Source organism: Pan paniscus, chromosome 13, assembly GCF_029289425.2.
Source record: "Pan paniscus chromosome 13, NHGRI_mPanPan1-v2.0_pri, whole genome shotgun sequence".
Taxonomy (NCBI): domain Eukaryota; kingdom Metazoa; phylum Chordata; class Mammalia; order Primates; family Hominidae; genus Pan; species Pan paniscus.
In genome coordinates, this window is record NC_073262.2 from 15,547,443 (window position 1) to 15,563,734 (window position 16,292).

A 16,292-nucleotide genomic window follows, 5' to 3' on the forward strand; every position below is an offset into this window, starting at 1 on the left:
GCCTTTTCCTCACCTTCGCCTCCGCGGCCCCAGGTGTCCCGGAGCTGCAGCAGCGTCTCCCTGTCCTCACAGCGGACGCGGCCCCAGGTGTCCCCAGGTGTCCCAAGCCCCGGCCCCTCCTGGGTGGGTGCTGAGGAGAGGAAGCTCCGTCCTCACAGTGGAAGCCCCAAGGACGCCGCCGTGTGGTTCCGACACGGTTCGCGCGCGCCGCCCTCCGGGTTTGGCAGGGCCGGGCGCCCCCTCGCGGCAGCTCTGGAGAATCTCTGGAAATCAGCGTCTGATTTTTTCCAGGCCGTAATTTTGGAAATTTCAACTGAACTGGAGCCCACCATCCCGTGCCTTGACCGGAAAGCATGGAGATAGCAATCAAAGAAGATGGCCAGTTCACGCCTGTAATCCCAGCACTTTGGGAGGCCGAGTCGGGCGGATCACTTGAGGTCAGGAAATCAAGACCATTCTGGCCAACATAGTAAAACCCCATCTCTACTAAAAATACAAAAATCATCTGGGCGTGGTGGCACACGCCTGCAGTCCCAGCTACTCTGGAGGCTGAGGCAGGAGAATCCCTTGAACCCGGGAGGCGGGGGTTGCAGTGAGCCGAGATCGCGCCACTGCACTCCAGCCTGGCGACAGAGCGAGACTCAATATCAAAAAAAAAAAAGAAAGAAAGAAAAAGAAAAAATAAAAAGAAAGAAGGAAAGTAGAAGGAAGAAAGGAAGGGGAAGGGGAAGGGAGAAGGAAGTTAAGAAGAGACTCCAGGCCAGGTGCAGTGGCTCACGCCTGTAATCCCAGTACTGTGGGAGGCTGAGGTGTAAGGATCACTTGAGCCCAGGAGTTCAAGACAAACCTGAGCAACGTAAAGATCCTGTTGTCTGTGCCAAAATTTTGTTTGTTTGTTTGTTTGTTTTTTTTGAGACGGAGTTTCACTCTTATTGCCCAGGCTGGAGTGCAATGGTGCAATCTTGGCTCACTGCAACCTCCACCTCCCGGGTTCAAACAATTCTACTGCCTCAGCCTCCCGAGTAGCTGGGATTACAGGCACTCGCCACCATGCAGGGCTAATTTTTGTATTTTTAGTAGAGAACGGGTTTTGCCATGTTGACCAGGCTGGTCTCAAACTCCTGACCTCAGGTGATTCCCCCCACCAACGCCTCCCAGAGTCATTCACGCCTGGGATTACAGGCATGAACCACCGCGCCCGGCCAATTTTTTTTTTTTTAATTAGCTGTGCATGGTGGCTGGTGCCTATACTCCTAACTACTTGGGAGGCTGAGGCCGGAGGATTGCTGGAGCCCAGGAGACCGAGGCTGCAGTGAGCTGTGATCACACCACTGCACTCCAGCCTGGGTGATAGAGCAAGACCTTCTCTCTTAAAACAAAACAAAACAAACCGAAAAAAGGCTGGGAGTGGTGGCTCACGCCTGTAACCAACCCCAGCACTTTGGGAGGCAGAGGCAGGTGGATCACCTCAGGTCAGGAGTTCGAGACCAGCCTGCCCCACATGAGGAAATCCCATCCCTACTAAAAATACAAAAATTAGCCAAATGTGGTGGTGGGCGCCTGTAATCCTAGCTACTCAGGAGGCTGAGGCAGGAGAATTGCTTAAACCCGGGAGGCGGAAGTTGCAGTGAGCCAAGATCGCACCACTGCACTCCAGCCTGGGCGACAGAGCAAGACTCTGTCTCAAAAAAAAAAAAAAAGAAAAAGAAAAAAAGATGGCCAGTAGACAAAACTCAATTTATTTTCTTTCTTTTCTTCTTACTCTTAAAAAGGGTCTCGCTCTGTCGCCCAGACTGGAGTGCAGTGCTAAGCATGATAATGTGCTACTTTTCCATTTTCCTGTGTTGTTTCCACTACGTTAACAAATAAGCCTTAAAACACCAAGCACTGGCCAGGTGAGATGGCTCACGCCTGTAATCCCAGCACTTTGGGAGGCTAAGGCGGGTGCATTGCCTGAGGTCAGGAGTTCGAGACCAGCCTGGCCAACATAGTTAAACCCGTCTCCACTAAAAATAGAAAAAATTAGCTGGGCGTGATGGCGGGTCCCTGTAATTCCAGCTACTCGGGAGGCTGAGGCAGGAGAATCGCTTGAACCCGGGAGGCGGAGGTTGCAGTGAGCCGAGATTGCGCCATTGCACTCCAGCCTGGGAAACCCAAGCGAAACTCCGTCTCAAAAAAAAAAAAAAAAAAAACACGAGCACTGATCAAGGGGCGTATGTTTGCTCGGCCTCAGGCTGTGGCCCCTGCCAGTCCCCAACCTCCTGACCGCCCAATGGCACAACGGCGTCTCCACGTTCCTCCTCTTCTCCCGGGACCAGGGTCTCTCCCCAGAAGCAAAATCGCATCCGTAACCGGCATCTTGTCCTGTGCTGGGGGTGAGCGGCCCAAGCCTCCATGAAGGGACGCTCGTACAAAGTGAAGTCCGGGTACAAATGGCCAGACGGGAAACGCGCCGCGCTCTCTCCGCTGCACTCACAGCGGGGGCAGGAAGCCTTTTTCTCACTTTCTCCTCGGCGGCCCCAGGTGTCCCGGAGCGTCTCCCTGTCCTCACAGCGGACGTGGCCCCAGGTGTCCCGAAGCCCCGGCCCCTCCTGGGTGGGTGTTGAGAGGAAGCTCCGTCCTCACAGTGGAAGCCCCAGGACGCCGCCGTGCGGTTCGGACACGGTTCGCGCGCGCAGCCCTCCGGGTTTGACAGGGCCGGGCGCCCCCTCGCGGCAGCTCTGGAAATCTCTGAAAATCAGCGTCTGGATTTTTCCGGGCCGAGATTTTGGAAATTTCAACTGGAATGGAGCCCGCCATCCCGTGCCTTGACGGGAACGCATTGAGATAGTAATCAAAGAAGATGGCCAGTTCACGCCTGTAATCCCAGCACTTTGAGAGGCTGAGGCGGGAGGATCACTTAAGGTCAGGCGTTCGAGACCAGCCTGGCCAACGTGGTGAACCCTCATCTCTACTAAAAATACAAAAATTAGCAGGCGTGATGGCGCGTGCCTGTAATCCCAGCTACTCTGGAGGCTGAGGCAGGAGAATCGCTTGAACCCGGGAGGCGGATGTTGCAGTGAGCTGAGATTGTGCCCTGCACTCCAGCCTGGGCAACAGAGCGAGACTCCTTCTCAAAAAAAAAAAAGAAAGAAAAAGAAGATGGCCAGTAGACAAAACTAAATTGATTTTCTTTCTTTTCTTTTTAAGAGACAGAGTCTCATTCTGTTACCCAGGCTTGAGGACAGTGGTGTAATCACAGCTCCTGGGATCAGCTTCCAGCTCCCGGGTTCAAGAGGTTCTCCAACCTCAGCCTCCCAAAGCACTGGGATTACAGGTGTGAACCACCGTGCCCAGCCCCACCTGATTTTCTTTTATTTATTTATTTTAATTATTTTATTTTATTTTTATTGGGGGGGTGGGTCTCACTATATTGCCCAGGCTGGTCTAGAACTCCCAAGCTCAAGTGATCCTCCCAACTCAGCCTCCCAAAGTGCTAGGATTACATGCGTGAGCCACCATGCACTGCCTGACTTTCTTTCTATCAGCAATAATGTATAGGAATAATTTGAACTTGAAATTTAAAAAAATCATTTACAGTAGCACCCCCAAAACTGAATTTATTAAGTATAAATGTAATAAAATACATCCAAATATGTATTCAGAAAACCTTGGATCATGGTTGGGAAGAATAAAAAATATATAAATAAATGCAGATACTCCTTGTTTAGGAGCAGTGCACTCATTACTGTTAGCTTTACCACAAAGCTAAAGTAGTGAAGACAGTGATATTGGTGAAGGAATGGACAAATAGATGAATGGAATAGAATACAGAACCCAAAAGACCCAAATAAATATAGTCAACTGCTTTTGTCAAAGGGGCAAAAATATTCAATGGGGAAAGAAAAGTCTGTTCCACAGGTGGTGACAGAACAATCAGAAACCATAGGGAAAAAAATGAACATAGATACAAACTTCATAGCTCACCCCTAAAAAATCACTCAAGATAGTCTGTAGACTTAAATTTTCAAATATAAAATTGTAAAATTATAGAAGAAAATCCATATGAGTTTGGATTGGTGATGAGTCTTTAGATACAATATCAAAAGCCAGTTCATAAAATAAAAAAAGATAATGTGGACTTTATTAAAATTTAAAATGACTACTCTGTGAAATATCCCATTAAGAGAATCAAAAAACAAGCCACAGACTGAGAGAAAATATTTTAAAAACAAACCGGAAAAAGACTTGTGTGCTAAATATACAAACAAATTCTAATAACAAAAAGAAAAACAACCCAATTAAAAGATAGACACCTCACCAAAAAAGATATACAGATGACATGCCCGGGTGCAGTGACTCATGTCTGTAATCTCAGCACTTTGGGAAGGGGAGACAGGCAATCACTTGAGGCCAGGAATTGAGACCAGCCTGGCCAACATGGCAAAATCCTGTATCTACTAAAAATACAAAAATTAGCTGGGCATGGTGGCTCGCGCCTGTAATCCCAGCTACTTGGGAGGTGGAGGCAGGAGAATCACTTGAACCGGGGAGGCAGAGGTTGCAGAGAGCTGAGATCATGCCACTGCACTTCAGCCTGGGCGACAGACCAAGACGCCATCTTAAAAAAAAAAAAGTGGAGTTTTGCTGTCACAAGCCAAGAAACTAACAGAAGCTGAAGAGAGGCCCGAAACGGATCCTTCCCTAGTGCCTTCAGAGGGAGCATGGCCCTGCTGAGACAGAGTAGAATGGGACTCGGCCCACCCCCACTAACGTGTTGTTCCATATGTGCCCGCTGACCACCAGACCTTGCAGCACCACCCTCCAGGTGCCATACTCGCTGGCCAGACCTTGCCAACCGTCTGAAATAAACTAAGATAAGCAGCATCTGGCCGTAAGTCTTACTCAAGGGAGTTGACTCTATCACCCACTTGTGCACAAGGCCAGGAGAATGACTGATCCTTACCCCTGGCCTCATTATAATACTAAAGTCCCCACCCAGGTATAGGCTTATCTGCTATTTTCTGATCATGCAACGTATGTGTTAGCACGATTCTTTACTGCATCTGAGTACCCTTCACTCCACCCTGTAGGTGTAACGACACTCACCTAACTCATAAATTATGCATGTCACCCTCCTTAAGACATCACAATGCACTCCCCTTGGTGAGCCAGCCAAGAATCCTTCCTCCTGGCCAACCTTTAGGGCATAAGACTTAATATGTCTCTCTTCTGCTCAACCTTTAGGGGCATAAGACTTAATAAAGCCTTGTCTGGGAAACTTGCTTGGCCTTGTATTAACTTCTGTTTCATGGGAGCCTAAGAACATGTAGTCAGGAATGCTGCCAACATCTTTATTTCCAACTTCTGGACTTCAGAACTGAGAAAACAAATCTCTGTGGTTCTAAGCTACCCATTTTGTGGCACTTTGTTACGGCAGCCCTAGGAAACAAATGCAGGCACGTTCTGCTCCATCTGCCACTCTCTCCAGACCACAGCTCTTCCCCAAGCCCACCCCATGAGAGGCTGAGGACAGAAGCAGGACCCTTCACAGGCCACCATCACTGCCGGATGGTCATTTCCAGCACTGACTGGGAGCTCCAGCCTCATCTCTCAGTTTCCAGGAGCAAGTGGGAGGATGAGGACAAGGAGGAATGAGGGCTCTGGCCTCCCAGGAACTGTCCCTGAACCTCCACCCTGCTGTCCATGAAGCTGCCCCTGAGCCTCCACCCTGACCTCAGCCCAGAGCTGTCCCTGAGCCTCCACCCTACTGTCCCCAGAGCTGCCCCTGAGTCTCCACCCTGCTGTCCATGAAGCTGCCCCTGAGCCTCCACCCTGACCTCAGCCTAGAGCTGTCCCTGAGCCTCCACCCTGCTGTCCCCAGAGCTGCCCCTGAGTCTCCACCCTTACCTTAGCCCAGAGCTGTCCCTGAGCCTCCACCCTGCTGTCCCCAGAGCTGCCCCTGAGCCTCCACCCTGCTGTCCCCAGAGCTGCCCCTGAGCCTCCACCCTGCTGTCCCCAGAGCTGCCCCTGAGCCTCCACCCTGACCTCAGCCCAGAGCTGTCCCTGAGCCTCCACCCTGCTGTCCCCAGAGCTGCCCCTGAGCCTCCACCCTGCTGTCCCCAGAGCTGCCCCTGAGCCTCCACCCTGCTGTCCCCAGAGCTGCCCCTGAGCCTCCACCCTGCTGTCCCCGGAGCTGCCCCTGAGCCTCCACCCTTACCTTAGCCCAGAGCTGTCCCTGAACCTCCACCCTGCTGTCCCCGGAGCTGCCCCTGAGCCTCCACCCTGCTGTCCCCGGAGCTGCCCCTGAGCCTCCACCCTTACCTTAGCCCAGAGCTGTCCCTGAACCTCCACCCTGCTGTCCCCGGAGCTGCCCCTGAGGCCCACCCTGCTGTCCCCGGAGCTGCCCCTGAGGCCCACCCTGCTGTCCCCGGAGCGGCCCCTGAGGCTCCACCCTGCTGTCCCCGGAGCTGCCCCTGAGGCTCCACCCTGCTGTCCCTGGAGCTGCCCCTGAGCCTCCACCCTGCTGTCCCCGAAACTGTCATTGAGCATCCACCGGGCTGTCCCTAGAACCCAGAAAGCCTAGGGCTGGCCAAACCTCACCCCTCACTCCTCCTCTGGCCCCTCTTCCCAGCCATCAGCACTTTGGAACAGCCATGAAGCCCCTTTTAATCTCTAGAAAGGTGCCTCAGGAAGGCACAGAGAGGTCACACCAGGTGGTCATGGTGCCTTACCTGTGTCCACTGGGCCCAGGCTGGCCCTTTAAGGGGATGATGGTGGAACAGCTGAGAGACCACACCCCTCTTCTCAGAGAGGCCAGGGATAAAGAAAAGGGACAGCCGAAGGAGGAACCTGTGGGCAGGATGCTGAGGGTAGAGGCTGCTCCCCACAGGCACTGAGCAGAGGGATCCTTCCTCCCTGAAGCTGCCCCTGAGCCTCCATCCAGACAGGACCTCCGACCACTGCTAGGGGCCCATTCTCAGGAGGTTCAGTCCCAGACAAGGGCTCCGGAGACTTAAGTGCATTTTCCCAAAATGGACATGATTCATCTGGCAAGTCAGGGACCTAGAACATCCAGGACCGAGCCTTGCTAAGGACGGAAGGGAGTAACATGCCCCGGTGGGGGACGTGGGGGCCCAGTCCTCCTGTGGCAGATAGGCAAGTGGCTGTGCCCTCCACTCCGTACACCCTGCTGGCAGCACATGCTCTGAGCTCAGGTCCCAGTGCCTTCCTGCTCCTCCTCCAGGCCCACAGATTTCCAAGGACCCGCTGGGCCACAGGTGAACAGTGCAGTGGCCTCCTGGACACAGGGCTCCAAGGCTCCTCGTCGGGTGCCAGCACAGTCCTGGCTCAGCAGCACACCAGCCCTGTGGGCCCCCATCTAAGTGTGGAACAGAGTGCAGGAGGAGGGAAGGGCTCAGGTAGCATGTTCAGAACTCATCCTGGGAGCAGCTGCCTCCTTTCTGGCAAGCCCAGCATCCCTCCTCCTCCAGGAAGCCCTCCTGAGGTCCACACCCAGAGGCCAAGCAGCGCCTGTGTCTTGGACATTCTGTCTTTCCTCCATGTGCCAGCCCATCCTCATCATGGGACCCTGAGTCCCTTCAGGCTCCTCACCACTCCACCAGCACAGGGCCTGGTGCTCACGGCAGCCTGAACCAAGGTACAGATGGTGATATCTGCCCAGGACAGAGCCAACTCCTGACAGCATGTGCCTCAAGGCCTTTCAGCAGCTACAGAGACTGGGCATTCCCAACACACACACACACACATACACACACACACACACACAGACACACACAGACACACACACATAAAAACACACAGACATACACACACAAACACACACACAGACACACACAGACACACACACGAACACACACAGACACATAAACACACAGACACACACATACACACAGACACACACACAGACATACACACATAAACACAAACACACACAGACACACACAGACATACACAAACACACAGACACACACACACACATAAACACAGACACACACAGATACACACATAAACACAAATACACAGACACACACATAAACACACACACATACACACACACAAACACACACATACACACACACAAACACACACACACATAAACACACACAGACACACACATACAGACACACACACAGACATACACACACACAAACACACACAGACACACACAAAGACACACACACACACACACACACAAGTCGCTGTCAGGACTGGTGACTTTCAAAGCACTGGGCTAAGGCTAGCAGACCTGGATCCTTCTGTGGGGCCACAGGTGGCCCCCGCCTCCAAAAGGAAGCTGTTCCCTTGGTGAGACCAGGAACCTCCATCCCATGCACAACACACAACACACCCTCCGTCACTGCACTGCTCCCTGGAGACAAACCTACAGCACCAGATCCCCACCCGCGGGTCTAAATAACCCCTGGCAGGTGCCCTGATTCTCTAGGGAAGGGCTGGTGCCTGCAACAGGATGACAGTCCAGGGGACAGTCATGATCTGTGCCCTGCTCAGCCTTGTACTCAGCTGCCCAGGCTCGTGATGGTCACACCTACCACCTCGGGGAAACGGGGAGACTCTGTGAAGAGCCAGGTGCCCGGTTTATGGTTCAAATTGAACATTTGGACAAAAATCTTGAAAACTAGGCTCCTCATTGAGAGAAAAAAAGGATTTTTCTGCATAGTAAGTTGGAGCCGCGGTGTGGAAGGGACATCCTTGCCGCACAGGGCCCAGGGATGCCCTAGGGCACAGGGAGGGAAGATCCTGGAGAAGAGGGGTCAGCTTGGCCCAGACCCCAGGGAGGGGCCCTCACTGCTTCTTGTCCTTTGCCCAAAGTGAGGAGTCTGAGGGGAAAAACCAGAGACCATTCAATGGAGCCCTCCCTCTCCCCCTCCTCCCACCCAGGGGGCATGAACCGCCAGCCCAGCAGGGAGGGGAGGGGCTGATGCAACCCCCAAGTTGCTCACTGGTTCCTGGGCTGTGGGGGCCCAACAGGGCCACAGAGGGGGAAGTGAAGAGCCCACTCCTCAGCTGTGGTGCCAGCATGCGATCCGTAGGGACCAGGGGACCAGGCAGAGCAGGAGCCCAGAGGCAGTGAGAGCCCCAAGGGCAGTGCACACACCACAGACCCTTCCCCACGGCCACAGGACAGACACCTTCGCAGAAGGAGGAGGTGAGACACATGGTGGGTGCAGACAGCCGCAAACCAGAGGGGACAGAGATAAGTCATGAGAAATTTACATTTTCCCGTCAACAGTGGAACTGGAGACATGAGAACAAAAAGAAATCAGTAATGGAGAATAAAGCTAGTTTTTCCCCACTGGAGACACAGCGTATAAATTGAAATACACTGAATATACAAAAAAGGCTCCAAGCACTGACAAGTTTCCCATACTGGCCGCCAACCCTCAGGAAAGCCAACATCTCGGGCAGGCCAGAGCTCTGGGCAACACCTGCCCCCGACGCCCTGCCGTGGTCTCTGCACACACCTGGAAGTTCCCATTGTGCACACCGTAGAGGGGCTGGAAGAACACCGCTGGAGAGGGCACATTCTAGTAGAAGGTTCTCTTCACCCTGAGGCCAGGAGAGGCCAGTCAGAGGCCTATGGGGACCCAGGTGGCCTGAGGTCACTGCAGAGGCTGAGCTTCCTTCCATCAGCAGGAGGTCCGCCCACCTCGTCCATGCCACTGCCTCTCTCCCATCTCATCACATCCCAACCCACTCTCAGGGCAGGACCCAACTGGGCCTCCTTGCCTAACGGCCGCATAGAACTGACTTATACTGAGGCGCGCGTCCTTTACAGCATGAGCTGCGATGGCGGGTTCAGAACGGGGAGTTGTCAGCTAGATCCTCAGCCGGCAGAGGGAGCCGCACCTCCAGGAACTCTGTCTTTGCCATCAGCACATCTGTGGCTCCCATCCAACCCAGTGTCTCCCTGAGCACCTGACTTGCTGCCAAGGATCCAGTGAACCTCCCACAAGGATGTCACCTGGGGCTCCAACCCAAGAGGTGCAAATAGACCTCGCCAACCTCCCTGCAAGGCTGTGCCCCATTTCCCCACCTCAGGGGTCACCACTCATATCTCATCCAGCCAAACGTCCCCTCTATTTCTCCCCCTAAGACCCTGCAATTCCCTCCACCTTGCTCTATCTCCACTTCTTTCACTGGCTCATGCAAAATCATCTCCCTGTGGGCACCCCACTGGCCCCCATTGGCCCCCAGCAGGTTCCCCATGTCCCCTTTCCCAGCAATCCATTCCTCAAAACATAAACTAGGTCGTGTTACACAGTTTCACACTTTCCTTTGCTCCAAGGAGAAGCCAAGCACCCTCCCACTTAGCCCCACCCAACACCCCTCTCCCCACACCCTCTTCCTCACATCCGCGGCCTGACATGGCCCCTTCACTCCCTCTTGTAACCTGACATGTGGTGCATGAGGCGTGATGGTTTATTTAAGGAGGGTCCTTGTCCATCTTGTTCTCTAAGGCATCGGCCAGGGTGAGAACAGAGTCCTGTGCACACCAGATGCCCCAACTGACCTTTCATATAACGTGTGAACAAAAGAACAAACCAAGCTCCTCCAGAGGCAGGAGACTAGGACCCCGGGCTCTTGATCTCGGTGACTCTGGGTCTGGTCGGGACCAAGCTGCCCTTATCTTCAGCCTCTGCCTCAGACCCCCCTTCCCTGCTCTCCCCTGGCAACTTGACAACTCTCTACTGGCCTAGAGTGGAGACTGGAAAAGCCCACCCCATCCAGGACCAGGAAGTGGAGAGGGGAGGGGAGGAACCAGACAAGGGTGGACCTTGACGCCCACCCACCACACACTCACACCTGCACACAGTCACACATGCACACATACACTCAACCACCACACACTCACACATGCAGTCACACATCTGCACACATACACTCACCCACCACACACCCACACATGCACACAGTCACACATCTGCACACAGTCACACATGCACAGTCACACATGCAGTCACACCTGCACACAGTCACACATCTGCACACATACACTCACCCACCACACACTCACACCTGCAGTCACACACGCACACATACACTCACCCACCACACACTCACACCTGCACAGTCACACATGCACACATACACTCACCCACCACTCACACCTGCACAGTCACACATGCACACATACACTCACCCACCACACACACCTGCACACAGTCACACATCTGCACACATACACTCACCCACCACACACTCACACCTGCACAGTCACACATGCACACATACACTCACCCACCACACACTCACACCTGCACACAGTCACACATGCACACATACACTCACCCACCACACACACCTGCACACAGTCACACATCTGCACACATACACTCACCCACCACACACACTTGCACACAGTCACACATCTGCACAGTCACACATGCACACACTCACACCTGCACAGTCACACATCTGCACACATACACTCACCCACCACACACTCACACCTGCACACAGTCACACATCTGCACACATACACTCACCCACCACACACTCACACCTGCACAGTCACACATGCACACACTCACACCTGCACAGTCACACATCTGCACACATACACTCACCCACCACACACACATGCACACAGTCACACATCTGCACACACACTCACCCACCACACACTCACACCTGCACAGTCACACATGCACAAACTCACACCTGCAGTCACACATCTGCACACATACACTCACCCACCACACACTCACACATGCACACAGTCACACATCTGCACACATACACTCACCCACCACACACTCACACATGCACACAGTCACACATCTGCACACATACACTAACATGTACACTCTTACCCGCTCACACATGTACACACACACACACACACATCAGCTACCTACCTGGGCGACAGCTTGAACAGGAGGTAGGTCGGGCCAGTCAGCAGGAGAAAGATGGACACAGCAACAAAGGTGTTGTCTGGCCACCCCCAGGGTGGGATCAGAGGGTCCGTGGGCAGGAAGGGCCCAGGGCTGTGAGCAGCGTCAGTGCCAGGAGGCTCCCCACAAACCTACCTGGCAAAAGTGTGCCCTTTAGTGCCCTGGGCCAAAGTGGAAGGTTTGTGATGAGCCTTGGAGGTTCGTGTCACCTGCTGAAGGACCTTGTGATGGGCCTTGGAGGTTTGTGTCACCTGCTGAAGGACCTTGTGTGAACCACACTCCTGGGCCGCACTCTTCCCATCTGCCACACGGTGGGTCATAAGGTCCCTGGGCCGTCTCAGCACTGCAGTGCGCAAGGGTCAGTCCAGCCCCCATTAAGGACACTGAGGTCATGTCCAGCCTCCAGGCAGGAGCCCAGCCCTAGTGTGCAGCCCCGCCACCCTCACTCCTAACAGGAGCCACTAACTACAGGTTCCCAGGAAGCCCCAGAGTTGCCAAGTGTTTGTGTCCTCCCTACAGACCTCAGACCTTCAGAGGAAGGGGGTCAACTGGGACATGGCTGCCTCAGGGAGGGGCTTCCAGGAGGCTGAAAGGGAGTGGGGGACACCCAGCCCAGACTCTGGAAGTGCGGCAGCCATAGCAGCGCCCACCTTGTCTCTGGGGAGCCTGGAAGCACACGGGCTGGCTCCCCTCGCTCCTCCTGTGCCCCGTCATCCCCCAGCATGGCCGTCTGGACACGCAGCCCGGCCTCAAGGATAAAGCCAGGGTCCAGCTCAAAGGCTCCAAGTATGAGCCAGGTCACCCCGACAATGTGATCCCTGTGCTGGGCCCGCTGTGGGGGTGGCGACAGTTGGCAGGTGCTGAAGGTGGGGCTGGGTCCCTCAGCCCTTGAGGATACACACACGCACACGCTCACATAACACACACATGAACGCACCTGTGTTCACACAGGCACACTCGCCATGTTCACGTGCACGCACACACAGAGAAGGCACACTCACACACAGATACAGCTGCGTTTGCCCACAAATACACATATGCACACACAGGCAAACATGTCTACAGGCGCACTTTCACACTCATCACACCTGCATGCACACTCATATACACGAGTGTGTGCACAGAAGCAACTCACCACACTCATACACGTACACAGAGGCATGCCCATGTGCACACTCACACATACAAACACAAGGCGCAGACACACTCATATGTACACTTACAAACACAAACATGGGTACACTTGTAAGTGCACACATAAACACATGCACACTTACCACACTTATGTGCACACACAGAGACACAGGCACACTCACCCTACTCACACACACACACGAAGCACACACATGTAAATGTCAGCATGTGTGCACACACACACCTGGCTCCAGTTCCTCCCCTCCTCATCACTCCAAGTTGACCTCGCCTTATTTAGAGTGGGGAGTCTGCCCTGGACTGCTGCTCCCAGGAGTGAGGCCCCCAGGAGAAAAGCCAGCCAAAGTGTTACCTCCCAGGCCTCTTCCTGCCTCTTGAAGGCCAGCTCATAGCTGAGAAGTGTGGTCATTGACTCCAAGGCAGGACTGAGGCTCCAGGTCAGGATGCAGTGGCGAGCTGATGTGCTCTGCAAGTCAGAGTGGGTCCAGCTTCACAGGAACAGAGAGAATCCATGTAAGGCTGAAGCCCCATGGGTCTGGGTGTGTCAATCAGCACACCCAAGACTGGGGATCTGAAAGATTCCCAAGGGGCATAGTCAAGACCCTCTCAGACCAGACACCTCACTGGGAGGCTGGTCCAGAAAAGCCCCAGGCGGGACAGGACAGCAGTGACTTCCTTTGGCCCCTGCAGTAACCACGTGGACCCTCCCTTCCCAGGGGCCAAGCCTGCCCCCAGCCCTGGATCTTACTTGGCAGGGACTGAGAACACTTACTGGGCCACAGGCGTCACAGGCTGCAGGGCCTTTCTCCCAGCCCCCAGGCAGCCAGGATGTTCTTGCCAAGGGGCCCTGCCCCACGCCTATAGCTGCTGTTCACCATGTCTCCAGGGCAGGTACTACAGGTCCACCAGGCTGACCTGATCCCTCCCGGACACGCAGTGGTAAAAAGTGATGATGAAATTGTCAGATGGCAGGAGTGCTGCCTTGGGCAGCAACACTACAGTGCACTCACTGCCCTGTCAGATGCACTTCTCTGTGCCATCAGGAGCCTGGTTGCTGAAAAGGGCATGTGTCAGCACCACGGGGCTGCTATACTATCCTGGTGCAGCTGCTGCAATCCTCCCCCTCATCCCTGTCCAGGTGGGCATGGCCCTCCACCCTCACCTGATGAAGGGGAGCCCGGGGCTGGAGCCCTGGCCCAGCTCTGGGGCAGACCAGTGGCAATCAATCCTGAGAATGTTGTTGGTGAGGCAGGTGGAGGTTCCAGCCCTTGGCCCTGGAGATAGTGATGGCTGGGAGCCCACAGTGAGTGCTTCAGAAGAGAGCTGAGTTGGGGGGTTGGGGGGGATCCGACAGCTGACATCCTAGCAGGGCAGTCACCAGTGAATGACCCCAGAATCTGTCCAGGGAAGCACTGGGAGGCCTGGGAAGTGATGGGCTCTGACCCATGGTACATGGGCAAGTCAGAACCAGAGAGGTGTCAAGAGGGTGAAGGAAGGGTCGGTCCAGGGACCGGAGGTAGGGAGGTAAAGGAAGGGAGACTAGAGACAGAGGTCCGGGCTGACCCCTAGAGGACATGCCCCAGCACAGTTTGGGCCAAACCTTTCCCTAGGGGCTCGACATCGGACAACCCAGTCCCCCAAACATACCCTAGTTCTCCACCCACCTCATACAGACACTAGTGCCCAGCCCTCACCTCGTCCATCCCCTGAGACAGAGACTCCCGAGCAGACACAGGTGCAGACGCAGGTGCAGGCCAGAAGCCAGGTGCCCATGTCTCGTCTCAGGGCCTCACTCTCCAAGGTCCAGCCTGCAAGGGGCTGGGCTGAGGGCCTGTGCGAGCCATCCCTCTCTGGAGGGGTGCTTCCCATGAATTGCTCCCTAGCAGAGTGCTCAGTGGATCTCCATCTGCACTCACGCGGTGTCCTGTGAAAGATGCTGGGCACCACTGCCCAGGGTTTACTGATAAGGAACTGGAGCTCAGAAAGGCCGCTTGACACTGCCAAAGACTCATGATTGCAGGCTGTAAGATGCACCCTCAAACTTAGATCCTGGACTCTGACTCAGCTAGATCTCCACATCTGCCAAGAAGGCTCCTCTCTGGGACAGGCATCCTCTGCCAGCCCATCCCCTGTCCCTGGGCCCAGGCCCCATCCTGCAGGGGAGTCGGGATTGGGGGAACCACTCACTACCAACAACCACCACAGGTGCATTTTCTACTTTAATTCCCACAACAGCTCTGTAAGGGAGAAGCACTGTCCCTGTTCACAGGCAAGGAGCTGAGTCCCAAGAAGGGAAGGAGGAGAAATCACTTGCCCAGGGTCACATAGACAACCTCTATGCATTTATTTATTAATTAATTTATTTATTTATTTTTGAGACGGAGTCTCCCTCTGTCGCTCAGGCTGGAGTGCAGTGGCGTGATCTTGGCTCACTGCAACCTCCAACTCCTGGGTTCGAGCGATTCTCCTGCCTCAGCCTCCCAAGTAGCTGGGATTACAGGTGCCCGCTGCCACACCCAGCTAATTTTTTTGTATTTTTAGTAGAGGCAGTTTCACCGTGTTGGCCAGGCTGGTCTCGAACTCCTGACCTCAAGTGATCCACCCGCCTCAGCCTTCCAAAGTGCTGGGATTACAGGCATGAGCCACCGTGCCTGGCCTCTATGCATTCTCTCTCCCTTTTGTGTTCTTACATAAAGACCCATCCCAGGATCTGCCCCAGGAAGGTGGACAAGGGTGGCAGCAGGGTATCCATGCAACAGATGGCACTTCCTGAATTCTATCTGTTGCACCCCTGTTCGAAGGTACCTCCAAAGGAGAGCACCACCAGAAGGACAAAGACCCCCCCTGCTGGAGTGTGAGGCCTGGGTCCCAGGATCTCTGGGGGAGCCAGAGGTTGGCTGGAGATGAGGCGCTGAGTGTCAGGAAGTTCTTGGGTGTGGGAAGGCTACTGATGCCCCATCACCCCATTTGCAGCTCCAGACGGTACACCCATAGCCCGTAGGCAGGAAGCAGGGCCAGCCTGGTTACCAAAGGCTGATTAGTGATAAGGAGAAGAAAAAAAACAGACATACATGCCAGCTACAGGGTGCACACTCTTAAGGAACCCGCACACCCTCAACGGGCATCAGGCACTACTCTAACCCCACTCTGCCCCACTCCCGGTAGCGTATCCAGGTACCCATAGGACAGTCCCCTGTTAAGACTGATGATCAGTAATCCTCA

At 54.4% G+C, this 16,292-nt stretch overlaps 1 pseudogene; it reads right to left on the bottom strand.

Annotated features, from left to right (window-relative positions):
- Positions 1 to 9,404: 9,404 nt before the first annotated feature.
- Positions 9,405 to 14,843, bottom strand: LOC129397354 (interleukin-9 receptor-like; annotated as a pseudogene).
- Positions 14,844 to 16,292: the final 1,449 nt, after the last annotated feature.